We start from the raw sequence: 27115 nt of genomic DNA on the forward strand, positions 1-27115 counted from the left end.
TCTCTTGGAGAGGATCATGCAATCACCAGCATGTGCCGACGCCTCTTGCTCTGATTTTTTGTTGTTTACCACTATCATTTCTGTTTTATAATGCGCTAGTTGCAGTTTCCTGCTACGCAACCAGTTTTCCACCATGCTGATCGAGTGTGATGCGCTCAGTTCAACCTCTTCGATGTTTTCTAGTTTTTACGTTTCGTCTTCGACTCATCAGTGCATCAGCAGATTATGTTGAACTGCTGATGCAAAACCCCCGGATGCACTGATGAGTCGAAGACGAAACGTAAAAACTAGAAGTAAGTCATGTGCACTCTGCACAAACTGGCTACCCACGAGGTACCAAACTCCCAAATGACTCTTCGATGTATTCTTCGTAGACTGCCAACGTGATGTCGTCCACGAACCCGACTATCTTGACGCCCGTGGGAAGCCTCAACCTCAGTACGCCATCGTACATTATATTCCACAGGAGCGGGCCCAGGATGGATCCCTGTGGAACTCCGGCCGTGATAGAAGTGCTGCGTAAGCCTTCCTCGGTCTCGTAAAGCAATACCCGGTTCTGGAAGTAGCTTTCCAGAATCTCGTACAGACCTTCTGGTACTCCCAGTCGAAGGACGGAGTCAGCGATATCCGCCCAACAAGCACTATTGAACGCGTTTTTGACGTCAAGCGCTACTACCGCGCAGAAGAGAATTCCTCGCCGCTTAGGTTGAATAGCGTGTGTATGTGTGTATACATGTATGTATGTATGTATGTATGTATGTATGTGTGTATGTGACAAATAATGTCACTCGATTTTCTCAGAGATGGCTGAACCGATTTTTACAAATTAAGATTTAAATGAAAGATCTTACGGTCCCATGGATCGCTATTGAATTTTATCCCAATCCGGCTTCCGGTTCCGGAATTACAAGGCAATATGTGCAAATCTATGCGAAAATGCACATTCAATTTTCTCGGAAATTTCTTCACCGATTTTTACAAACTAAGATGCAAATCAAAGGTCTTGAAATTCTTTAAAAAGTCCCCGAAAAGTTGATCCAGGTCCGATTTCTGGTACCGATGTTCCAGTGCGATTAGTAAAAAAATTCAATTTCGTGAGTATTTTTTCTCAAGCGATGGCGATACGATACAATTTTATAAAATTTACTGGTAAATTCATCAAGTTGTCAGATCTTGTTAGTTGGTAAATATATAAAACTAGCACTAGTGCCCGGTTTCCGCATACGAACGCACCGGTAATAGTAAAGAAAAGCTCCAAACTCACTTCGATTTCTCAGTAACGGTTAACCATATTTTCACAAATCATGATTCAAATTAAAGCTCTCAGTGTCTTTAAAGACACTGTGCAATTTCATCGAGATCCGACTTCCGATTCCGAAGTTATAGGGCAATGAGTATCAAAACTTTCAAACTGTCATACGTGCTGGTAAGGTAGAAGAAGAAAACGCACCCTCCTAGCATAAATCAAATAAACATACACACTTAAAAAATGTTACATCTTTAGAGATGCACATAAAAGGAGCGTCACGATTCACTTACATTCACAATACAAAGCATTTAAAGATAAGTCATATCATAACCTTCACAGTTGTTTTAGCTGTAACTCATATCGATACAGACGCAAAATTTATGTTTACATGTTAGTAGATGTAATATTGTGTCATCGCCGAAGAAATTACGGCATACTTGAATTTACGTCAAGCGTAAATTTCGTTTTTTCTAAGAGTGTAGATTTCCCACTCTACGGTGACACTAACAGCACCTCTAGTTAGAAACGGGTGTACTATTTTCCATTAGCTACTGTGGTTGTGTTAAATGCGCAGGCAACTTTATGCATGCATTTTAGGAGCATTTACGCACCCATTCTCCACCAGACGGCGCTTTTGGTGTCACGGGTTGCTCGCCTACATTACTATTACACTGGGGAATCTATGTTTATTTGATTTATGCTTCTAGCGTGCTTTGTTCAATTTTATACAGCGTGCAGGGTTGCCACATTTAAATCTATATTATCTTGACATAACTGTTTACAAATTGAAAAGGTAATGGTACTTTACACCAAAGAAATGTTTTGATTTTATTCAAGTTTCAAAAAGAAAATCTTGACAGAATTTTCTAGTGATAAAAAACATAAGTACTATGAGAAAGGTATCATTACACCACTAGATGGATAGATTAGATACTGATCAAATGTAAAAAAATCATTTAATAGCTTCAAAAGGGTGTTTTAGTTCTTCAATTTTATTGTGTCTACTGTTTTATTGCGAACGACGTGTGGGTTATCTTTGCTCAAAATATGGTAAATTTGCTTGTTGACCTATCCATTCAACCAAAAAAGCGCCTCATCACTAAAGAGAACTTTGCGCTATGAACAGTTTTCATTGAACCCTGATTGATGATTTGCCAAACAGTACTGAGTAGAGACGTCACTTTACACTGTCAAAACAACTTTCAGACAATAGAGTTACAATTCAAATCTACGTATTGATAATTGATTATAGTTTTGAATGTTACATGAACATTGCACAACACTATTTTTACAAAAAAATATTTGATGTAAAGATATTGACCATGAAGCACTAAATCTGTGGATACTAATTAAAATCCCAGGGCTTGATTGTGAGAACCTCGAGATTGTGTTGGGTTACACTTTTAGAAAGATTATGTATTTACATTACTCTACAATTCAGCCTAGTTAAACCTTTGCATAGTGCTTCCTAAAAACCATCTCCAGAATTGAATTGGACAAAGTTTCGGCACGTTTTGAGAATGCCTTCAAAACTAATAATCATTCGGAAGACAAATAAAGGAAAGTTTGCTTCGACTTCACTCAACAATATTAGGCAAACTAAATAAAGTAATCTAGAAACTGATTAACTCAAAAGCACGGAAGCTCTCGTCTCGTTCCGACAGAACTGATTTGGTATGCATTTGGGTACACTAATTTGGAATGGCATTGAAAATTGAATTGAAAGTACTGTCGTCTCTCTGGCCTGCTAGCCTCGTCATGGCGTTATGTGTGGTGCATTTTAAATTTTGATCTTGCCAGTAATGTCGAAATTGTAGCTTTGTTCATCATAGTTTGGCTGTTCTGTTTGCCATTACTTTTGTATATTTTTCGTTTTACTAAAGGCAGCAGCTGCTGGGATAGCTGATTTTGAATGTAAAGCACTGGTCTCACGAACTCGGGTTGTCATACGAGATGTTCACAATGGTGGAAATGAAAATTCCGCAAACGGAAATAGCACCAGTGAAATGTTTCCGTCGCTCGGTAAAGATGCAACACAAAAAAAATCGTTGCCTAAGAGATCTATTCCGGCAGAGGTTTGTTGAATACTTTTACCGAGTTTTTGGTATTATGCAACTGTATTGAATATAGGGTAAAGTGTTATAATATGCTCCCCTTGAGCAAACATTGAGATATTTCTAAAATTACCATTACATTTTCTTCGTGAATGTAGCTGTGTAGCAATACGCCTGAGGAACATAATTTTCAATGATTCCGGTAGAAGTGATGAGAATTGAATGATACAAACACATTTTCCAAAACGACCTCAGTTCCAGTGCCAAACGACCACATGTTCCAAAATGGCTCTCAGTTTTTGCCTTTCTCACATAGAAAGGCTATGCAATCACTGTAGAAACGACTTTTTAATCGAGGTGTGTGTGTGTGAGTGGGTATGCGTGTGTATGTGTGAATGTATGTGTGTAACAAAAATATGCACTCACTTTCTCAGAGATGGCTGAACCGAATTTAACAAACTAGGATTCAAATGAAAGGTCTTATGGTCCCATAGCCTGCTATTGAATTTCATTTGGATCCGACTTTCGGTTCCGGAGTTACATGGTAATATGTGAAAATTAGAAAAAAAAAAGTGTGCGAACAATTTGTAGAACATTTTATCAGGATCCTACTTCCGGTTCCGAAACTGAAGCGTGATATGTGGAAAATTATCAATTTCATTAGCATTTTTTTCACGAACGGTTGTCAAACACAGGTACAAATCCCATAGAACTGTCTGATAAATTCTTCTAGTTTGCAGAATTTGTTAGTTTGTGGGCATGAAAGCTTAATCCAGCACCACTGGTCTCCCCTTTTCCTGTTCCGGAAGCATCGAAAATGGTTAAAAAAAACTCCAGTAATTCACTTCGATTTCTCTGCCATGTTTGAACCGATGGTCACAAATGTTGATTTGAAGCTCATATTATCTTTAAAGCTACTGTGAAATTTCATCCGGATCCGCAGCTACAAGGCGATGAGTGTCAAAGTTTTCAAATCGCCATATAGAATGACAATATGTACAACATCGGTACGTGGGGGTACGGTGGAAGAAGAAGACACAAAACGAACGATGCGTGCTTTGTTCTATTTAGTACACGCTATAAAGAAAACGAAAAGGTTATGGATGTCTGCTACTAATGTGTGATATTGGTAAAAGACGGTGCTGCGGTAGATAGAAATTTTAGCTATTTTATGATAAGCGCGACCGAAAGAATAAAAGAATGTAATGGCGAGAAAAAGAAATGATATGAAAAATAAAATATAAGAATGTCAATGAATTGATTTTTTTTTTTTGAAAAAATATGCAATTTACACAGTCGGTAGTGCAGTAATTCATTTATTTATTTATTTATTTATTTATTTACTTATTTCTTTCCATCTGACCTGGATTGATCTCAATGGAGTTTTTGGTGGAGTGGGAAAAGCCCATTTGAAATTCATCAAATGCGCGTAAAAACCCATCATCTTTTTAACATTTTACATATTTGTTTACATAATTACATTTCACAAACATTAGCCTAACGAATAAAGGTACAAACATTGTCCAGTGCTAAAAAATAATTTACTTATAATCTACCTGAGTCTCTTAAGCCTATTCTTGAAAACAACACTAGATACAGAAAAGTCAAAAAGGTCGTAAACACTATTGAAAACATTACACATTGCCCTAATCGGTTCGTTCTAACCATACTCCGTTCTTCGTAAGTCGAGTCGCAAGAAATTCCGCGCTTTCAGCGTTCTTGATGGGACATTAATACATATTTGCGAGAGAATTTCAGGAGCATCAATTTGTCCATTCAGCAATTTCGCTATAAATATACTCTAAGTATATTTCGTCGTTTGTCTAGTGTGTCCATGTCGATCGAACGATAGCGCTCAATGTATGGTGGAAGTTCTGACGGATTACGCCATGGCAGAGATCTAAGAGCAAATCGTAGGAATCGTGATTGTACTGCTTCAAGTCTATTGATCCAAACACTGGCGTAAGGACACCAAATATGCACTGAGGCTTCAAGGGTAGACCGTACTAACGCGTAATATAAGCAGCATTATCCAGTAGAGAATCCCAGTCGATAACGCACAGTATGTTATTGAGTCCGGAAAAGTCAGTCTTCGAAAAGTTGAACAGCGTACCTTCAGACACATCGTCAAACCGACGACACGACCAGACACTCCGAAGAAAAATCGGAATAAAAAGTGTTCGTGAGCGATTTACCACCAGTTACCATAAATATAGCGACCCCTTGAAAATGACAAAAACTAACTATTCGAGCAACACTGTTTAAGTTGCTATGAGCTAGTTACCAAGGAGCACCCGAATAAATAAACAAACAGTTTGAAACAGTTGTGGAAAAATTCCACATTTCATGATTATTCAAAATCATTTACAAAAAACTGCAAAAAAAATAATTCATTCGAGGGCTGAACTGTATATAAAGTTTGTCAAACGCCGATGCTTGGTGAGTGGTTATCTTCGTATACATGGATTTCTAAACGCTTTGTGTTTTTTAGTTCGATCTCAGAAAAAGATATCATGATGGATTGGTTAGTATCATTACTAGTGAAGTTCTCTGGAGCGATTTGTCAAAAAGTCTACATTCAATCGGCTGACACCTATCCGCATACGCATGGCTGCCAGACGGCTGACTAAACGCTGCCAGCTGGAAAAATATAGCTGGCAGACATTCTGGTGACCGACTGCCTCACCGCTGGCAGTTATACAACTCAAACGATACAACCGTATCCACCAGGATTTTTCCACATTGAAATCTTTGACATTTTCAGCGAAGGTGAGAAGATGAAAACGCTCGGCTAACTTAGATACAGGCGACATTGTTTTGTCAAATAGGATTTGACAACCGTCACTGAATCAATTTTGGTAGCCGTCTGGTGGCCATGGCTGCCCAGGTAGCCAAAACGCTATGCGGGTAGCGAAGTCCGGACAATTCGTTGCGTTTTACAGGTAATTCAGATCCCCAACGCAAAAATGTTCTAGTACAGATACATTTTTATTAAATCTTAAGGCTGGACTTCAAAATAGACGACATAAAAAGTTGAAACTTTAAACGAGGAATGTAAGTATTTCTGGGAACGTTATGAAAGTGATAAATGCTTAGTTAGATGAATATATTCCCTCTGAAGATAACACACGATAAGTTTTTTATTGCCTTAAACAACCGAAATCAATTTTTTGGTGGTGAATAATTTGCGTTGCCGGTACGGTACGCCACTACGAATTACATATTCGTTATGAGACAAGTACTCCAGAAGTGTCGCGCCATTGACTTCAAAGCGGCATACGACGCAATCACTATGGCAGAATTTATTCTGAAAGAATAAATTTAATACCTACCAGCGGGCCAACTACACTCAACGGTTCCGTTTTAAGTGAGAATCTCTTGTTTATATTTACATTCCATATGTGGTTTCCAAGGATACTGGTAACTGTTTTTCAAAATCAATAATTTACCAACTTGTGTTGCCAGTTTCAACATTTTTTCAAGCGATTCCGTTTTGACATTACCAGTTACTGAGGGGTAGTTAGATTTGCGATACAGTTTAGATAGACGAGTGGCAGGTCGTGTCGTCGGTCAAACCGCACAGACGTAAAACAAAGCATGCCGTATTTTTGAGAGTGGAGACTTGATATCACACAGATTAGTATTTAAATGTAAGCTTTCTATCTGCTTTGGTGTCAAATTCACATAAATTTACGAAGGAATTGTTGACATGACATATTTTTACATATTTTGAGATGTAAATTAAGATCAATTGCGATACTTTCTTTATGTGCATCTATCGAGACGTAAATTTACATGATTTTTTCGCGCTATATTATTGCTTATATTTGCTATATTGGCTTATATTTGCTATATTTGCAGAGTTCGTATGAGTATCGAAAAGCACTTAACACATGGATCAATAAGTCCCGAGACTAAAGCAGAGATGGCGCTCGTAGTAAACCAGTAACCACGTCTTTCTAGAGTACTAACCTTTGCTTGAAATGGGTCAAAATTTTAAGTCGATCCGACCAGAAACAGCTGAGTTATCGAAGTTCGAGTAAAGTCGTTTTGTAGTTTGTTTAAAAAATGAAAAAAAAACCGAGCTTCGTGTTTTGATAAAACATTGTTTTTTAATGGGTAAAAACACCGTGCAAGCGAAACAATGGATTGAAAAATGTTATCCGGACTCTTGTCCATCAAAAGCAACGATTTGTCGACGGTTCGACCTGTGGAAGCCGTTACACCGGAAAATGTGAGTGAAGTGACAAAAATTATAATGAAAGATCGTAAAGTGAAGCTCCGTGAGATTGCTGAGATGACACAGATATCATATGGAAGTGTATTTACTATCCTTCATGAAAAATTGAGCATGAAAAAGGTTTTTTCCAAGTGGGTGCCGCGATTGCTTTCGACAATGACAATGCACCCTGCCACAAGTCGATGAAAATAATGGCGAAATTGAACGAATTGTAGTTCTGCTTCCCCACCCCCCATACTCGCCAGATTTAGCTCCCAGTGACTACTGGCTCTTTGCTAATCTTAAAAAAATGCTCCAGGGAAAAAGATTTGGCTCAAATGAGGAGGTCATCGCTGTAACTGAAGCTTATGTTGAAGCGAAAGATAATTTTTTTTATAAACATGGTATTGAAAAATTGGAAAAACGTTGGAACCATTGTATCACCCTAAAAGGTGATTATGTTGATGAATAAATAAAAATTTTGTAAAAAAAAATGTATCCATTGTTAGTCTCGGGACTTTTTGATCCATGTGTTATTTCGACAAATCGTGATTCCATTGAAGTCTATAGGAAAATGGTTTCTTGATCGGAAATTGGTTTACACTCAAAATAAACATCACTTAGTATTCAAATGCAAAAACATATGATAATTTTCCATAATACTTTGCACGTAAAAGTTAATTTTCCCATATATGACAGCCATGTGTCCCACATAATGAAAATCAATGTTGGTAATACATATGTTGTATGTGAATTTCACCTACCTATTTCTAGTATATCACATGTGCCTTATATGAAATCCATATATTATTTATCGGTATTTCATTTAACTTCTATGTATTTTTACAATGGTAATCAAATGCTTGTCTATTGATTAATTGGCAGTATGGCTGATCTTTATTGAATGAGCGTTTACGTTTCCTTCATATATTTTAAATGAGTTTTTCTAATTTTTAAAATAACGAATATGTAAGCTAAATTGATACTTATAATAACTGGCACCAAGGATGGCTTTTATCGTATCAAAGAACGCTCACCAGCAACTCTTCACACGATTGAATCAGTGCAATCAAAGAGAGACGGATATCATCGCAACAACAAAAACCCGACATGGCTCATTTAACATAGAATCGACACCACACGGAACCACCCGCGATCCCATTTCAACCAGAATATTAGTTGATTTTCTGAATTCGATTGGTTAAAATTTGGTACAACTAATCGATTGTTGTTTTAACTAAACTGTCATTTTTGTTTTTCGATTAGCAGAAACGATGGTAGAAACAACTAATTTAACTGTTTGAAAAAAAAAATGCTGTCAATTAGTAAGGACACATACCTTTCAATTTCAACAAATATTTTAGTTGAAATAACTGGTGTTGTTATTGAAACAAAATTCGGTTAGTTGAAAAATAAATCAATTTTATTTGTTTTAGACATTGCAAATAGTTGAATCAACTCGAACAATGTTATTGATTTGCGAAAATAATCAAAATATACTTACTGATACACGTCATGATCTATTTGAAATAAGTTCGGTATGTTGAGATTCATGAAATAAATATCGTTGTTAAAATATAAACAGTATTTTATATTGACATGTAATATCATTAGGGCTGGGAAAACCACCGATCAATGCTGATTTCAAGTGTTCTTAACCAAGGAATAAATTATCATTACGAAATCAGAACTGATCTGATATCTAAGTGATTTTAATTTTTGTATGATCATAATCATGTCAATTCGAGATCAGTAAAGATCTGAATTCTAAAAAAATACTTCTGATTCGATCGGAAATGGCTGATGTAGAAAAACGTTTTTAATCAGCAAAAGTGCCCGGAGGGACGAGTGAATTGCGAAATTATTAAATTTACCTAAAATGAGTATGGTTGAACTAAAGTTATGCACTGATTATTTTAGTCAATTTATATGAGCTTGGGTGCATCAACGCTGGGAATTGGAATTTTGCGACGGCAATTTAAACGCGCCATTCAATCGCAGCGCGTTCTGTGTGTTTGAAACTCTTCTCGCCTGTTACTTTTATGAATTAAATTCATGTCAAAAAGCGTTTTATTGCTAATGCATGAACATCATCATCGGTATCAAGCAGCTGGAAGTAAAAGAGTCTGCTGGAAGTAAATCAATGATCGAATTTGAAGCATAAAATTTTTGCCTGGAAGATTACGAGATGATCATTCAATAACCTTTTTCTAATTTGTCACCAAATCTTTTTCATCTTAAACAAGGTTAACTTTATTACAAAACCGCTGTTAGATAAACACTTGTTATCACAAGTTTCTCAAATCGAATGAACACAATTTCACCAAACGCTTTAACCATCGATGTTGTTTTCATTGACATTTTGAAGCGACGCGAACAGATTTCAACAAAAAAAGTTGTTGATTTTGCATTGCGATTATTGTTTTGCTTTCAACTGTCTCCGGCATTTGACAGCATTCATAACAACATATTTTTCAACTACTTGAATATATGCAAATCAAAAACCATATTGGTTGAATCAAAAAGAAATTAGTTAAATCAACTATATCACAACTGCGATATCGCAATTTTATGATCGAAGGGTTCTCCGTGCAATGCGAGAACGAATTTCTCTCGATGACATTTCTGAGAATCAAAGGTTAGCACGCTGCTGTGGGAATCCTTTCTGAAGCAACAAACGGTCGCTTATTCTCGTTTCGCGATCCGATTCTATACAGGCAGTTAATAATTGCGATAGAATCATTTTACTATTACCGCTTATTCTAACTATGTGCATATAACCTTTTTATAAGTTGTGTCTATGGACATGTCTATGAATGCTCTACACAAGGGTTTTGAAATATTGCTACCTAGTATGAGAATCTCAAGCCGAATCATCGATTCGATTTTCTGCGATAATTGTCAACTTGCAATTCTCTCTTGGGAAATTCCACACAGCAACGATCATTATCAGACTGTAAATTTTTTTGAAGGGTGTTAAATACTCAGAGTATGAAGTGGAGCGACGAAATGTAGAAAAATTCTCTGGCGGTTCATGCATTGGAAGACTCGAGTACTTGTAGCATCTTCTACCGGATTCAAAATGTTGTATACAATATAGATAGCAATATAGCAGCTTCTGTCAAATTTTCGGAAATCGCCAACACTGGCTGGTACACTGTAGCATCCATATAAAAGTAGCATTCCTTTGCCTACATGAAACGAAAAAGTCGCTGTTGTCCGACAGTATTGTTCGCAGTTGAACTATATTACATTCTAAAAAATGTTAAATATAATTATTTTCAGAATTATTTTTTGATAGCTCGTATAAGCTTACGTGAAAGATCAAACAAACAATATCTAATCCTAAATCTGCGAGCACTCTCTCCTTCGTTACTTACTGCCATTTTTATTTCAAAAAAGTTTCACAGCTTACAATCACGTAATTTATATTTGCTTTACACATGAAATCTGCCTACGTGCTTCACACATAAGGCGTAAGTGCTGTACACTTAAAAGTTATCGAGATTTCAATTAAATATTTTAAATTAATATATGGGAGATTTTGGCTCAGTGTACTTCAACTTGACGCATTTGTCTTCCATCATTTAAAATTAAAAACAACATGGCTACGGTTTCAATTCGACATTTGCTCCTCAGCTGAGGAAATGATATCGACGCAAGATGAGCTACCCATTTAAAATTTTACTCGTGCGTCTTGAAATTTGAATTATTTGCCACCAAGTTGGCAAAATTATTGAATTTGGCTAGATAAATTGTCTCCAACGTATTACAACTGTTTAAAGACAGCTTGTCTTCTGCCAGGATAACAGTATCAAAAGAGAACTCAAAAACCGCAACCGTCAAAAACTTCAAATAAAATGATTAGTTCTTTTCAATGGAACTCAAACTTCTCCGTTCGGGATGCCATAAACAAGCTGGGAATCAACGATTTGTTTTTTTAGTCTTGTTAGGAGTTTTAAATTTTATTAGTATCTAACCGGGTTAGCTCCTAATCGGGGAATTTTTTTCGCCGTAGGCAGCAAAAGAGACAAAAACAAAATCTAAAAGTAGAATAACGAGGATTCGTCGTTACACACAATTTTTCGATAGAAAAGTGGATATTTCTCCAACTTTGCCAGTGTCCATTCATGATTGAATTATAGACCAAACAGAACAAGTTTAACAATGACACAAGACACGATTCACGCGTGATCTGTCAAAAACAGTTTTGCCAAAAAGATACCAACAAAAAATCACCCTTTACTACCGAAAACGTCTGGTCTATCATGAAAAGCTAAGTCTGGCCACCATTTGAAGCAGTTACCTCGGGAAAATCGTGAGATTTCGCAACATCTTCCAACCAGCTACTCTAAAAACCCCGAGAATGCCAGATAATGGTAATGGTGACTATACGGTTTACTAATTGATTGTACCGAAACGATTTTACTGCGCCTCTTTTGTTGTGAAACAGGTTGTGTTAGAACCACCACAACGTCGAAAATGCCAGGAAACCGAGCTTCTGTGGAAATTTATCCGAGACAAAAACTTTATTCAAAAACACTTCTTTGATAATAGCCACCGGTTCGTTGAATTAGTTTACGTTCAAGCAAACCGAATAATAACAAACCACCCGTGCTCTTTTCTTTACTCACGATGAATTTTCTAGCTCACTATTGTGTAGCGGAATATGGGATTAAACTGCATTCAGGAAGAAAAGTTGATTGCCGAGGAAATCACAAAATATTGTTTAAAATTATGAATTGATCGCGCAAATACTAAATACCGATTCCAAAACGTGTAATTATTTTAATTTGGTCACAATTTTTCGGCTTCACCTTCTGTTTTACGCTAACCGACAAAGGACTTACTACGCCAAACTGCTAATTAATGAGAGTCTCTGCACGTTTAGCTTCCCCCCGAGTTCCGTACAACCGAAGCTATTCATCAAAGCAGTCCGTAATGGAATTTCACTGCTTTGCCGTGCTTATGATTATTATATTCTATTTATTACACCCCGGTTAACTTTTGTCGTGCTGTTTTCTGGGAATTCAATTAAGTTTTTCCTCACGGTGGTATTGTAGTTACGGATTGAGACGTTATTTATTGTTTGGTTTTGATCTGTTGCGGCAAGCGGACAGATACTGGAGGCCTGAAGAATTTCAAATTGATTCATTTGCCTTATGATTACACAGCACATTTAGGCAGTGAACAAATTCGAGTATTATTTCTACTTTGGCTAAAATTTAACACTTCAGTAGACATTTTCCTCGTGATAAAGACAGAATACCCTGCAGTTTTTTTATACAGTGATTTTTCTTCAACGTTGAATTTCTGGTTTCCATCCAAAACTCCGCATTTTCGCCTATCACTTGTCGCCCTCTCATTGCACTGTCAACCAGTATTGTGAGCCGCTAGTAGCAATAGCTGGAAACTTTAGAAACTCTTCCACAAATAGGAAACAATACATCGGATTTAGAGTACTACAATTGGGCTGAAGTATGGTATGGCAAACCGTTCGTAGGGATGGGAAAAGATCTGGGATATGTCTTGATAAACAATACTACATATGTGAAGGCAGAAAGTGCGAAGCAAGACACAAACTTCCGAAATTCGTGAAGCTCCAGACAGCCGGATGTCTAGATATCTTTTGTTAGTCAATTTTTTTCACTTTTATCTCTACGAATAATTGTACTTATTTATCGTTAAGACAAAAATGGATAATGGAATTAATTATTCTTACACTGCTTAATATCGACACTTTTTAGGATGTTTTCTCTAAATACATTTGTGCTTGAAAATCTTAGCGCATAAATGAAAAGTGTGTTGTCAAATGGCTCAATCATATCCCATCACATTTTAATCTTAAGTGTGGACATGTTGACATCGAATGCTTCGAACATAAGACTAAAGTGGGTAGCTTTATACAATAGTAATGGCTGGAAAATCACATATCTTAGAAAGTCTACACAGTAAGAATATTCATTAAATTATCTGTTAGAATCTAAACTTTTTCATCAGTTCATATGCATATGACAAGTCGACTGTAAGTGTCAAGCGAATTGAATACAAAATGTCATACATTCGTAATTTACTCCTTTTTGGTTGGTGAAATTTAGGTGTATTATCAATACACTTGCAATGAAAACGTCGAGATAAATGCGGAGAAATTGACTCCAACGTGTCGATATTTATCAGTGTAGTATAACTACCGCCGGAAAACTATTTTGACGTAGGACTACGTCTACCTTTACAATGCTCATCTGGTGCTTCAGTAATGGCGAATATAAGGTTCCGTTCGTCAAGCCTAAACGCAGAAAAACAACAAATAGGGTATATATATAATAGGCTATTTCATCTCATTACTTTGGACATGAATAATATTTTACAACCTGCCTGAAGCAAACTGTGAAATGTTTTAAAATGATTATAAAAGCTATTGTCACACTTTCCTATTGAAAGAAATGGTTTTAAATTCTTCGGTGATCGTTTTTTTCATTTAAAATAAACTCACTTTTCAATTTAGGACACATTTTCGTCTCAAGATTTACAGTTCGTCATGTTTCTGATTATCTACTAATCGATTCGTCTCAAAGCATGATCACTTTTTCGCACAATTACACTACCATTGAATGCTGGATGACTTCATAATTAGTAATGGTCACTTGCTACTTGTTTAATTAACGATTTAATACTTCAAAAACTACCCGACAAACAATAAAAAGCTTTAAAAATATGAGATGAAAGTTTTTCACTTAGTTCACTTGATTGCGCTTTGTTTTCATCTCATTTGGTGTCGCAAAGTTGCCAAGTTTTCTCATAATGTTACAAAAGAAAATTGTTTTACTTCTTCAAATTATCATCAACAAGTATTTTTTTTTGGTATCCGTGACATTAGTTTAATTATATTATCGATATAAATATTTCAATAAAACTGTTTCGGCTTCGAATATTACCAGAAAGAGCGTGTTAAATGTGTTATGTTGTCTCATAGTTGGCATTAGGCTGTTTTTAAGAAGAATTCTGACATTTTGAACCTGAGAGTGTAATAGTAGAAAATTTTGTTTTGATTGCTGTTGCCATTGCTAATTTATAGGATAAATAAAGGATCAACGATAGGATAGATAAAATAAATGAACACACCATAAGTGTTTTTAGCTGTATTATGAATATTAGTTAAATTTTCAAGAAATGTGAATCAATTCTCAACGTGGAGCAAGGCGACTGAAGCAGTAATATGAAATAGTTATAGTGATTTTAGTGGCTAAATCGGGGTTTGAAGGCGACGTCCTTACAAATGAGATGGAATAGGGAGCCCTTACCCTAGATATTCTGTGAGAATATCTGCTGTTGGTTGTTCGCAGTGTGAATTTCGCTTCAAACAAGAACGATTGCGTCATCAAGCTGCTGATCGTTTGAATTGAAGGAAAAGACAACGAAAAGTTGACAGCGATGAGAAACATTATGCAAAATCAGCCATTATAATGGATCTAAATGTCATCAGAAAACTTATTTTCAAACTGAAGGTACAAATAATCAGTTTAGTGCAAATCTAGAACAATTTGATTAGCTTTGAGAACTTTTCGCAGTGAGAAACTCGCACCAAACAAGCGTAAACAATAAGGAGTGAATCGAAAATAAGCTAACCACAAATTTTTCTTTCAAACTATGATAAAAAACGATATTTCATTTAAACTAAAAATTGATCTTTTATTGTACGAGGTTAAACTTGAGCATAATGAATACCGGATGGAATTTAAGTTATTCCTTCACGAATTTTCGAACTTTTGATCGAACGCTCTTCATCAAGTTCCGGACAAGTGGTGCATCGCATTTTTTGGACACTTGAGCCCAAATTTTTTTGAATTCCTGCATGTTCCCAGCTGCCAGTCTTAATGAAGACTTTCTTCACGATTGCCCAGTAACGTTCGATGGTTCGAAGCTGAGGGCAATTTGGTGGATTGATGTTTTTCTCAACGAAATTTATACCCTTTTCCGCAAGCCAATTGAGAGTGGTTTTGACATAGTGAGCCGGGTTTAACAGCCAAAACAGTGGAATTGTACTATGCTTCTTATATAAAGGCAGCAATCTCTTCTGGAGTCACTCAGATCGATAGATTTCTGCATTTATAGTTCCGGTAGTGTACAAAATATTTGACTTCAAACCACAGGAACATATTGCTTGCCATACCAGTACCTTTCGACCGAATTTCTACACTTGAATCGACCTGTCCGCATCGCTCACATCCTCCCCAACGACGAGAGTGAAGTATTGTGGACCTGGAAGGGTTTTTGAGTCCTCCTTTACATAAGTCTCGTCGTCCATCAAAACGCATGCATTCGGACACTGAAAAAGACGCGAATCTAATTTCCGGGCCCTTGTTGCTGCTCGCTTTTTCTGTTCTACACTTTGTTTCGAGATTTTCTGCTTTTTCTAGGTCTTCAGGTGAGTTCGCCTCTTGATATGCTGGATCATTCCGACACTCGTTCCTGCTTTTTTGGCCGAATCGCGTATTGACATTGATTTGTTCTTCATGATTAGAGATGCCACTTTCTAATCCAGTCTCGGGTTGGAAGAACCGGTTCTTCCTGGTAGCTCATCCAAAGAATAGTGGTCCCCAAACTTATTAATGATGGTTTTAACACTGGCATGATGAATTCCAAACCGCTTCGCCAATTTCCGCATAGTAATACCCTTCTCACTTAGCCATGTGTCCAGAACCTTAATTTTCACTTCCTTTTCAATACGCGACATTTCGAAAACGCAGAATTTCAACCGCACAAACAAGTAAACAAACGAAAGCTGACAGCCAAACGCACAGCATGCTGTGATCTGAGCTTAAAAAACCATCACAAATGCATGCGTAAAACACGAATGTATGTGGATAGTTTATTTTCGATACACTCCTTAAGGCCATCGTCCAAGTATCATGCGCGCGGGTGATTGTAGAAAATTTTCGATGGAAATTTTGGAAATTTTGACAAAACCAAAAACATACAGACCTTTGAAATACTTTTATCTGTTTACAGGGTGAAAATGACTGGAAAATTCGGAGGACTTTCCGAGTCTTATCAGAAAAAGCACTGAAAAAATGAGTTTTATTTGTAATCTTTCACAATTATTTGAAAAAATAATTCGATGGAATGAAATTTTTTTTTTCAAAAAAACCTTATGCTGGTAACAACGATCACATTCGGACACATTTTTGGAAAACCTTTTCACGCTTGTCATGGAAAATCAACGAATTTTATACAACCGATTTTGTGGAAATTTTTGAAATTCGTGGATTTTTTATGAAATGCGTGAAAAAGTTTTCCAAAAATGTGTCCGAATGTAATCTGTGTATCCATCACAAGGTTTATTTGAAAAAAAAAAAATATGTCATCGCATTATTTGTCCAGATAATTGTGAAAGATCACAAAAACACTCATTTTTCAGCGCTATTTTTGATAAGACTCGGTAAATCCTCCGAATTTCCCAGCCATTTTCACCCTGTAGATAGATAAAAGTATTTCAAAGGTCTGTATGTTTTTGGTTTTGTCAAAATTTCCAAAATTTCCATCGAAAATTTTCTACAATCACCCGCGCGCATGATACTTGGACGATGGCCTTAAAGCTAATATTTGGCTTCACCGCGTTCGAGGAAAAGGTTCCGAACAGTGTTTAACATCGTAGAGAATTCCTTCTGAATGCCAGAAATGAATCTGATACAGCATTTTGATAGTTTCTTTTACTGAAACATGCAAATCCGAGAAACGAAATAATTGACATCAAAATTCTATATGTTGTTATTTTTGTGGCCCTTGGGACCGCCCATTTTGAAAAAGCTGCAAACGAAATCACGTAAAAAGAAAGCTCTTAGCTAAACCACTTGAATCAGTTTGGAATCAATTAGCACTTCAAGGTCAATTGTGACAGACATTGTCAAGCAGATGCAATTTTTGACATAAAAGTTTATGTAGTCCGGTAAATAATTCCGATCAACAAGGGAGAACAAAATTATATCTGGGATTGTTTCGTTTTTTCTATCTAAATTAGTCATAATCTTGGCCTCGTTAATAGTTAAAATAACAAAAATTATAACTCAAATTAACCTAGGTGATAACAAAATTGTTACAAACCTTGATATGTAAATATCAATATTATATCTAAATTTGTTACAAATTTAGTACGACTTTTCAGCTGTTATTACCCATTTTTGGAGGGAAAGGCTTTATCGTACAAATAAAAAAATAGATTTCGCGAAGTAAGATGAGATTGCATACCTTTAGGCGATTTGATTTTCGATAAAAAAACATGAACCGTTAAGCGACTGGTTCCGAACCGGGAAGTTTTGAGTTGCCAACATACGCTACGAATGCATCGGGGCATGAAAATCAACTGAGGTTGGGATGATATATTGGAATCATATAATAACTAGTGTAAGTCCATATTGCTACAAAAATAATCTATCGCTCTCCACCTCTTTCGTCGTTCCCTTCCAACAGGCATATGAATGACAAAAGAGGCTATTTTAGAACTATGAGCAAGCTTTTTTTTTTATACTGAAGAATAGTTGTAAATGAACGGAAATGATTAAATTCAGTGAAACAAAACTACCTTATAGAATCTGAGGAAATCAGTTCGCTCGTTCAATTTAAGTAGTAAATTGTCTTATACTATGTATGCCGATTGGCGGTATATTTGATTAAAATGTGCGCTTAATTTTCTTGGAGATGGCTGAATCGATTTTCGTAAATTTAGATTAGAATAAAAATTCGTTTGAAAGACAGTGAAAAATCAAAAGAAGTGTATATAATATCGATTCAAATAGCAAGTTTTTATGATTGATGATCAACCATTTGCCTATTAGTCACATTAGTTTGCGATATTCGCAGCCAGAAGCCCCGCAAGTATTGTTCAAAATCCATCAAAATTGAACTTTCATTCCGGTTTGATTGTTTGATATCTACCTAGATTGACTCACAGAAAAATGATTCAGATGGATAGTCTCATAATGCGGGTCGTTCGCTTTAAACTCTACATCGCAAATTTCGAATTCCAGCTGATGGTTCCGGATTGGAAGTAATCAAAATACTACAAAATGCGACTATCATAAATTTATCAGATATCATCTTCTCGAATGAGGCACATTTTCATCTCGGCGGGTATGTTAATAAGCAAAATTGTCGCATTTGGGGGACGGAAAACCCGCACGTTATCATGGAGAAGCCGATGCATCCTCAGAGAGTGACGGTTTGGTGCGGATTTTGGTCTGGCGGCATCATTGGTCCATTGAACGTTTCAAATCGGAGATATTATGGTGCAATAAATCGTTTTTGTCTGATTCATGAATTCAAAAATGTTCATGCAATGGTATAGATGATAACGGGCAAAATTCGATATCTGCAATTCGTAGATCTTATTAATTGATGACCTAGCCAACTCATTTCGATTTTACTGATTTTTTATCCAAAAATTATGAAAATGATTCGATATTACTTTATTTTGCGTTAGGCCATGATGATATCATCAGCGCCACTAGTGAACATTTTTCAATGTAATATTAACATAGTTTTTTATTTAGAACTACGTAAAAAATCATCAGATCAACATAGTATAAAGAACTAAAGATAAATCGATACGAATTTGTTTAGAATTTTTTTTCTCTATTTCCAGTACATCCGGGGTCCGGTAAAAATAAAGTCGCAATTTTTAATCTGCAACTAAAAGACCTTTAAATCGAAAAAGTATTGAGCTGAGTTTAGATTTTGGTGTTGAGCCCAGTTTAGATTTTATTTTCCGTTTATTGCAGCGTTACTTTTGAAGACGTTTAGAAATTGTTAACACTCACTCTGTGTTTTTGGAAACAAAAATCGGCCACCGATAAAATTGAAGAATTTAAGCATTCATTTTATTCCAAGCTTGTGAAAATCATCTCTTAGGAAACATTGCGGACTTCAATGAACAGAGTCTATATCACTATTTCTAATATTTATTAGTCGAGTTTTAAAGCTTTTGCCTTACCTTTCCTTGTTCATAAGAGAAAAAGCGCAAAATCATCTTGAAAAATATTTATTTTCGATTGAAAATTAATATTTGAATAAAAATTTTACACAATTTAAATAGGAATTACTTAGGAATGTTCGCAAATTAAAAATTTACTTTGTCATTTCAAAATCAAATATAAATTTATTTTTTTCAAAAGCATCTTCTGGTATATGAAATTAGAAAAAAAATTTGTTACTGCTCTTTATTGAAGCATAGCATTTTTCGGGTTGAAAGTCAAAAACCTGATCGACAAAAGTGTTTGAACTCTTTTTTTTTTCAATTCTCTAGTATAGTTTTACCTGAAATGTAACGGCCCTTAATATAATATATGGATTTGCTATAATCTTAATAAAATCTGAATGTTTGCTTCTGATTTGGAATCATATTTATAACATAATGAGATATAAATATTAGGATCACATATAATTTTGATAGAATCCTGTTATGCTCTGTTGATCGGGATCAGATCCAAAAACAAAAACTACAAGGATCAGCCCCATGGGGTTGTTCGAGCCGTTGATATGGAACAAGGCAACCAAAATTTCTAATGATCTACAATCAAAAAGTTCAATCAATCCGAACCAACACCGAACATCATTTGTCTTGATTTGCATTTGTTTTATGACCGACGAAATTGCACCATTATCCCAAATATATGCAATTATATCTTTGTACATACTTGCGATTTCGATAATTAAACTTCTTTTCGCCAAGCTTGTGTTCAAGTTTTTTATGCAAGCAGTTTTTTTAGCTTTAAGTTTCTCCACCATTCTGCGATTTCGGTTGAAGCGATAAACTATTTCTCATTATCAATCGAGTTCATCTAATATAAATTAGAAATTAATCTTAAGCACTCAAAATTTATCCAGGTGTAATTGTCAATTTCTTATGGGGAAACGACATAACATGGAATTCCGAGCTTGCATGACACAAGATCAGAGCATCCCAATTAAGGGCTGAGGCCAGTGTGTTTTAAGGCGTTTTAAAGGGCTATTTTCACGCTTCAAATCTGATTTTCTCAGAAACGGTGACGAATATCAAAAAACCCAACAGACAATATCTAATGTCGTTTTCGCGTTTTCGTGTTTCAGTTTCAGTTTTCTCAAGCGAAAACGACATAAGAAATTTAGTTTAGATTATTCTATGAAAATTTCAGAATGATTGTTTGACTTTGGCGGTCGGGAAAGTCTTTTTTCTGAAGGAAGAGTTGCATAGCTGAAAACGGCAACTTTCAACTTGTTAATTGAAAATCTCGCCTTCAAAAGCATGGATCAGAAATCTATCCTGACAATGTCTAGATAATTTAGTTTAGATGCGATTAGTGCATAAAAACATATATGTTGTCGCGATGAAAATTAAGTGAAAGTTATTTTTGTGGAGGTAAGTCGATTTCTATGTCGGCGCCATTTTAGTTCCCTGGTAACGTAACGAAACATGAGAGAGAAATAAAAACGGCTCATCAAGGCTGCCAAACAAGCGGCAGCTTTATTGGATTTTATGTGATGTAGTCAAACTTGTAACCGAAAATATCAAAACTTTCTTGGCCACCCGGCCGCATCGAGAGTCATTTTACACATTTACTAGAGAGCATGGAGAGAAACGTAATACGCACAGCGAGCGACACGGTTTTACGCTAACAACTGGCATCAGCCCTTAAAGCTTCAAATCGTTTTATGGCACGTTTTTGTTTTGCTGTCTAGCAACAACCTACCTCTAGCATGCTAGGAATAGGACTGAAACGTTAGCTTTAATTTCGCTTCTATTTATAGATTCGCGTGCTTCCAAAAGCTTCGCTTTTGCATCGATTGACCAATCAGAGCGATGCTCTTTCTTTGATACATCGCTTACTCCTTCAAAACCGTCGTCTATGGTAGGGAAATCCGGTATGCTGGAGATTTTTTGCAGACAAAATAGGACACTGCTAGCTATTAATGAACATTTCAATGATATACAATTCAAAATACATGGCTATGAACATTCAAATCAATACGTAGAAATATTTCCTTTCAAATGATGAAATAATATTAATAATTGATACAAAACAGACTAAGCTGTAAGTGTTTAAAACCTGACCACATTTCTACGTGTAGTTTGTGATTTGCACCCCTAATAAAGATGTGTTCCACATCAAAACAATAGCGTAAATACTTTCTGGAAGACCTTTCATTTGCAATCAGTTTGGTCGGAATCGGTCTAGCCATCTCTGGGAGGCGTACCATTCGATTCAGCTCGACAAGGTCGGAAAGTGTCTGTATGTGCTCCTTGCGAAGATTTTTCTCCGCTCTATTTACTCAAAAATAACTGAACCGATTTCAGCAAATTAAAGCTTATTTGAAAGCTTCTATTGGTTTATTGTTTATTTCGGAAATCAAATGGCTGACACTTTCGGTTCTGGAGATATGATTGTATAAATGACGTAACCGACAAAGTGTGTGGGTTTTTATCGTTCAAATCTCTCGGAGATGTCTGAACCGATTTTAACAAGCTTAGGCTTGATATGTTTACGTTTCGTCTATGACTCATCAGTGCATAGCAGTTCAAATTGAACTACTAAATGCAAAATTCGGTAGTTCAATTTGAACCGCTAAGCAGACACAAGCTTAGGTTTATTGAATTGAATTATCGGTAGCGACACCTACCAATGAAAAACTAAACCAAGAAAAGGGGGATTCTTCCGAAAACTTCATATCGGCTGTAGTGATTTTTTTTAATTTAGTCAATAGTACAAATATATAACAGCAATAAAAGTAAACTCGGAGTGAAAGAAAATCGATTACAAAGTGATGACTTCTACTTTTTCTAAGGCAAACTACGATTAAACACGGAAAATAGTAAGAAATGGGGTTAGGTTTTGTTTTTTGGACAAACATTTTTTTAAACAGAAACCGGTGTAATGTTCATTTCTCGAGTATTAGAATGTTTAGCAATCGAGTGCCATTTATTATTTCCGGGCACTTGAAAAATGGTGTTGAAACAAGTAAAATTCTTCATTCTAAGTAAACTATGACGTTCGCACAATAAATTAAATTCATCATTACCGCTTCAGAGTAAAAACACTTTCTTCCACTTAAACTATGATTTTTCAAATGAACTTGCCCGTTTTTATCAGAAATCGTTAAAAAGGTGGAGTAATTAAAAATTTTCCTACCGACTTGACAGCTCTTGCTGAAAGTATCGTCTCTAAACAAACAGTGCCTCTACATTTCATTTAGCGTCATTGTGCCAATCGGGTTCGCTTATTGTTCCGTTGTTCAGTGAGAACCTAATTTAGTTACGCGAAACTCAACAACCCTGATTCAGTTCCATGTTCTTATGCCAAAACGACATAAGAGATCAAATTTGAGCATAACAAATACTGATCCACTCCGACAGTGAGTCATTTGATCTACGCGTTTTCGACTTACATGGCAAACATAATTTTTTTTGTCGAAATAATTCACTGAAGTACTGCGTATTGCGCACAACATCTCGAATTTCGAAGCACGTTGCACTATCTATCTAACGAATGGGATCGTTTTAAGCTTGTTTTACGACCGGAGCTACAAGCACCGAGTCGAGTCTTAAATAAATAACCATCAGTGTTACAGCCAACGTTTCATTCAAGTTTGCCACCCCCCTCGTAAAGCATTTCGCAGAGCAATTACTCTGATGGGTCGTGGGAAAATCTCCCGCATGTGAATGTGAAATAGGGCCAATTTCGAGTAAATGTTGTACAAAGTCTTCTAAAGAAAGCTACCCGATCTGGTAACTAATTATGAACACAAAAATTCGATAAAATAAGACCCTGCGAGGTATCAACTTGGATGCTTTCATAATCCTTTGATCAAACTCGGTTTCCTAGTGTATTATCATGTACACAGGCGCAAGTTCGACACGGTTCCTTGCTTCAGGAACTTTCATAACTATGTTTCCCTGCACAAACAACTCCATAAACTTCTTATTTCAATCACGCACTCGCCTTATTTATGTCCGTTATTATCGTCCACCATCCGGGGATGACCTTTACACTTCCTTTTTGTACATTCTTTACCGACCTAGCAAAGCTTCGGTCCTGCAGCATCTCATCGTCGGTCGAATGCTAATTGCATTCATGAGAGTACGAAGTCTTTTTTCTTTCTACCAAGCGCAAAAATTTCATTCAACGAACTGAGCTGAAGTTAATCTAACGCCGGTATTTAGTTAACCCACATTGCACGCTTTTGAAGAACGTTGAATTCTTTTAATCTCTTAATCTAAGAATCTCGGAGCAAGTTTGAAATAATGCTTCACTCCTCGCAATCACACAACAGAGATGGAGGATCTTCAATGTGTAACACAAATGAACAATAAAATAAGTTTTGAAGCGTAAAGATTTATTGCTCAAGACAACTTTCCATGACCTCTCTACGCGAATATAGCAACACATTCGCTTCCCCGATGATGACATGGGTATACCGTAGGAGTTTACAGTGGCACGTCCTACGTTCGACGAACATGGATTACTAACAAATTACAGAAACGATTTTGGTAGTTGATGATAATGCTGAAATATAGCTTCTCAAAAGTTCAACTTTTAGCTTTAGCTTTCCCTAGACAGAGTGAGAAGTTCGGTGGAAGCAATCAACCGACAATCGAAAAGCACCATAATCTTTCTATCGCCGAACCAGTCGTACTTTGGCCCAAACACATCCTTCAGTTGCGGGATGCAACTTTATAGCGAGTGGAAGTGAATGATTACTTTAACTTTAATGGCAACATCAGAAGCATCTTCCTCGAGGGGACGACATCCAACTGCTGACACCTATAATACGTATACATAATGCGACAGTTTTGAAAACGGAATTTCGGAGATAACCATGCATAAATGTGACAACGTTGTGTTTGATTGCTCCACAAGGAACAGAAACCCATTACAATTTTAATGAAAAAGAAAGTGTAATGACACCAGAACCGACGTTTTTATTTGTGCGTTTTTGTATCACCAGCGAGTGAGCGCACGGATTAGGCTACACACTTAAAAAAAAACCTTGTGATTTTACATCTTATTAGATGCACATAAACGGAGCGTCGCAGTTCACGCAAATTTACGTCGAGGAACAATTAATAATCAAATTCATTGACATAAAAAAAGAATGCTGATAGCAACCGCCGTGACATGAACCTAGAATCATTGGATCGCAAGTACGTCTGTTAATCGACTGAGCCACAGAAGCATGCATCTGCTTGGCTGGTAAAAGGTGCATTTAAATTCATACAGTCGCACCTGCTAGCAGAACGCAAGTTACAGTCGAAACCAGTAAAATTCAAGCTCATCTAACATTAAATCATTACAAATAAAATCTTCCGTCATTTCGACGTCAACATTTCAAAAGGGCCTAAAAACAATTGACAGATTCTCTTTGTTTACTTTCTCTTTCGACTATATATGCGTTATTATACAAATATTTGGTACTGTTGGAAACATGGGGATATTGTCTTTCATTCTACACGAATACTTTGTAGGTACACGTGAAAATTAAGGAGATATTCACAAAAGAGAAACTGTCATTGGTTTATGTGCCCTTATGAAATGTAGTAGCCAACAGTACCGTAGTGAGGGTGAGGCGAGTGAGGCGACCGCCTCGGGCGTCAGCATCCGGGGGCGCCAAAACATGATGGAGTTGGAAAAAAATGTTTCGCAATTATTTTATGAAAAATTCATTTCATGCGGTTTTCTTCGGGAAAACTATTTTAACTAGATTAAGTTTAAGATTAGTACTATACTGCTACAAAAATCCGACGAGATGCTGCCGTAATCAATATCATTTATAAACATGAAAATGCAATTCTACAGTCATTCAGAATACAGAACCGCCATTCAACGACGAACCTAACAATTATTTTTCATGAGCAAGAGACGCTCTCTTCTCAATTTTGGATGTGATCTTGGACCAACCAAAAATCTAATTCTCAGAGAGTAAACCTTCGAACAACTTAAAAAACAAAAAAAAAGATTTTATAACAGGTTCCCTGAGGGGGATTACCATTTCCGAAAATTGGCTAATAATCAAATGCGTAGATATATGTACTACTGTTCAGTGAACTGATATCCCACGTGTTGACGTAGGACTACTCTTTTAATTTTACATAGGAATGCGAATTCAAAATACGAAAAAAAAAGGGCAAACAGTGGTCAGGTCGCATCGATTCGATGAGATAAAACAATATATTTGAGATAATTGGTAGTCGAAACTTCATTAAATAACGAACAGGGTATAATTTTCCATGTTTACCAAGCCGTACTCATATACCGTTTTCGTTTATTGATCAGAGCAGCCCGAGAGTTGACCCAGAGTCGCCAAAACAACTTTTGATGAGTTTGTTTTAGCAACCTGGTGTCGCTCTAGATCGGACTCCAATCGCGTAGTTTCGCTCTGAAAATTTTCTCGGGTCGCACCACGCATCCATGCGAGTTTGTTTATTTTTTTCTTTTTTATATGAGTTGTTGTTTAGGGCGCGTACCACGTGTTTGTTTTACTCGGATTCAGAGTTGCCCGCGTGTAGGTTCTAAAACGAAAACGGTAATAGTTTCCCTGCCATAAATCTCTTTGCAGTTCGCATCATTTAAACTGAGCCTCTTCACACAATCGATGCTCATTAGTCTTCTGTGGGTTTTTATGCGCTGTTTTTCTTTCAGGAGAGGCAATGATATTTGTAGGAGTTCTTCAGATTTTTTCCAATCGAGATACTGAACGCTGGGAATTTTGAGATTTCTGAGATCGTAAATTTATTTTTGATGCCAAATATCTTTAAATTGCCTTAAGGGCTTAGGACAGTACCGTAAAGTGGTAGGTTTTATGCTATTTTCCCGTTTCAAATTAAATTTTCTTGGAAACAGTGCCGAATATATAAAAAACACCTGACAATGTCTTCGAAATTTAGTTAAGAATATTCTGTAAAATTTTTAGAATGATTCATTGTGTTTAGCGGTAGTGTTGTATTTTTTTCTGACTGAAGAAGTGCAGAAAAATGGAACGCTCGGAAATGCATACCTCTACTTGTTCATCGAATATCTCGGCTTTGAAGGCTTGTATCATAAATCTACTGTGACAAAGTCTAGATAATTTAGTTTAGATGCGATTAGTACATAAAACCATATATGTTGTCGCGATAAAAATAAAGTCTTGTACTTTTCTTTGAAACAAAGTCAGTTTCAATGCATCCGCCATTTTTTTTGCTTTGGTTTCCTGATAGCATTCTAAAAAAGGAGAGAGAAATAAAATTGGCTCGACAAGGCTGCCAAACACACAGACGTTTCATTGTATATAAACACATTTTTTGTTTCATTCAATCTTTGTTTATTTATTTATTTATTTATTTATTTCAGTGTATTTTGGAATCCATATAATATCCAACCCATACGATAGATTTCTGAGAAAAAACTTCACATCAAAATAATAAAATGTATGCTGGCAACCCGGTACAGTTTGCTCATATACGAGAGAGTACAAGAGAAATACGATGCGCAAAGGGAATTGAGCGAGCCACGTGGTCGAATTAAAACTAAACACGCGACCCTATGTCCTCAGTCCTTAAACGTAGAGATGAAACCAATTCTCGACATT

At 36.3% G+C, this 27115-nt stretch overlaps 1 protein-coding gene and 1 long non-coding RNA gene across 2 annotated transcripts in view; one reads left to right on the forward strand and one right to left on the reverse strand.

The window, feature by feature from the left end:
- The window catches only part of LOC131425660 (5-hydroxytryptamine receptor 2A-like), a 136538-nt gene that overhangs the window by 92904 nt on the left and 16519 nt on the right, over nt 1–27115 (reverse strand). The window lies entirely within an intron of this gene.
- On the forward strand, nt 5448–6539 carry LOC131425661 (uncharacterized). Its single transcript, XR_009229013.1, has 3 exons — nt 5448–5742; nt 5795–6245; nt 6307–6539. It is a non-coding gene; the product is annotated as an uncharacterized LOC131425661 (long non-coding RNA).

This window comes from Malaya genurostris, chromosome 1 (assembly GCF_030247185.1).
Source record: "Malaya genurostris strain Urasoe2022 chromosome 1, Malgen_1.1, whole genome shotgun sequence".
NCBI lineage: Eukaryota > Metazoa > Arthropoda > Insecta > Diptera > Culicidae > Malaya > Malaya genurostris.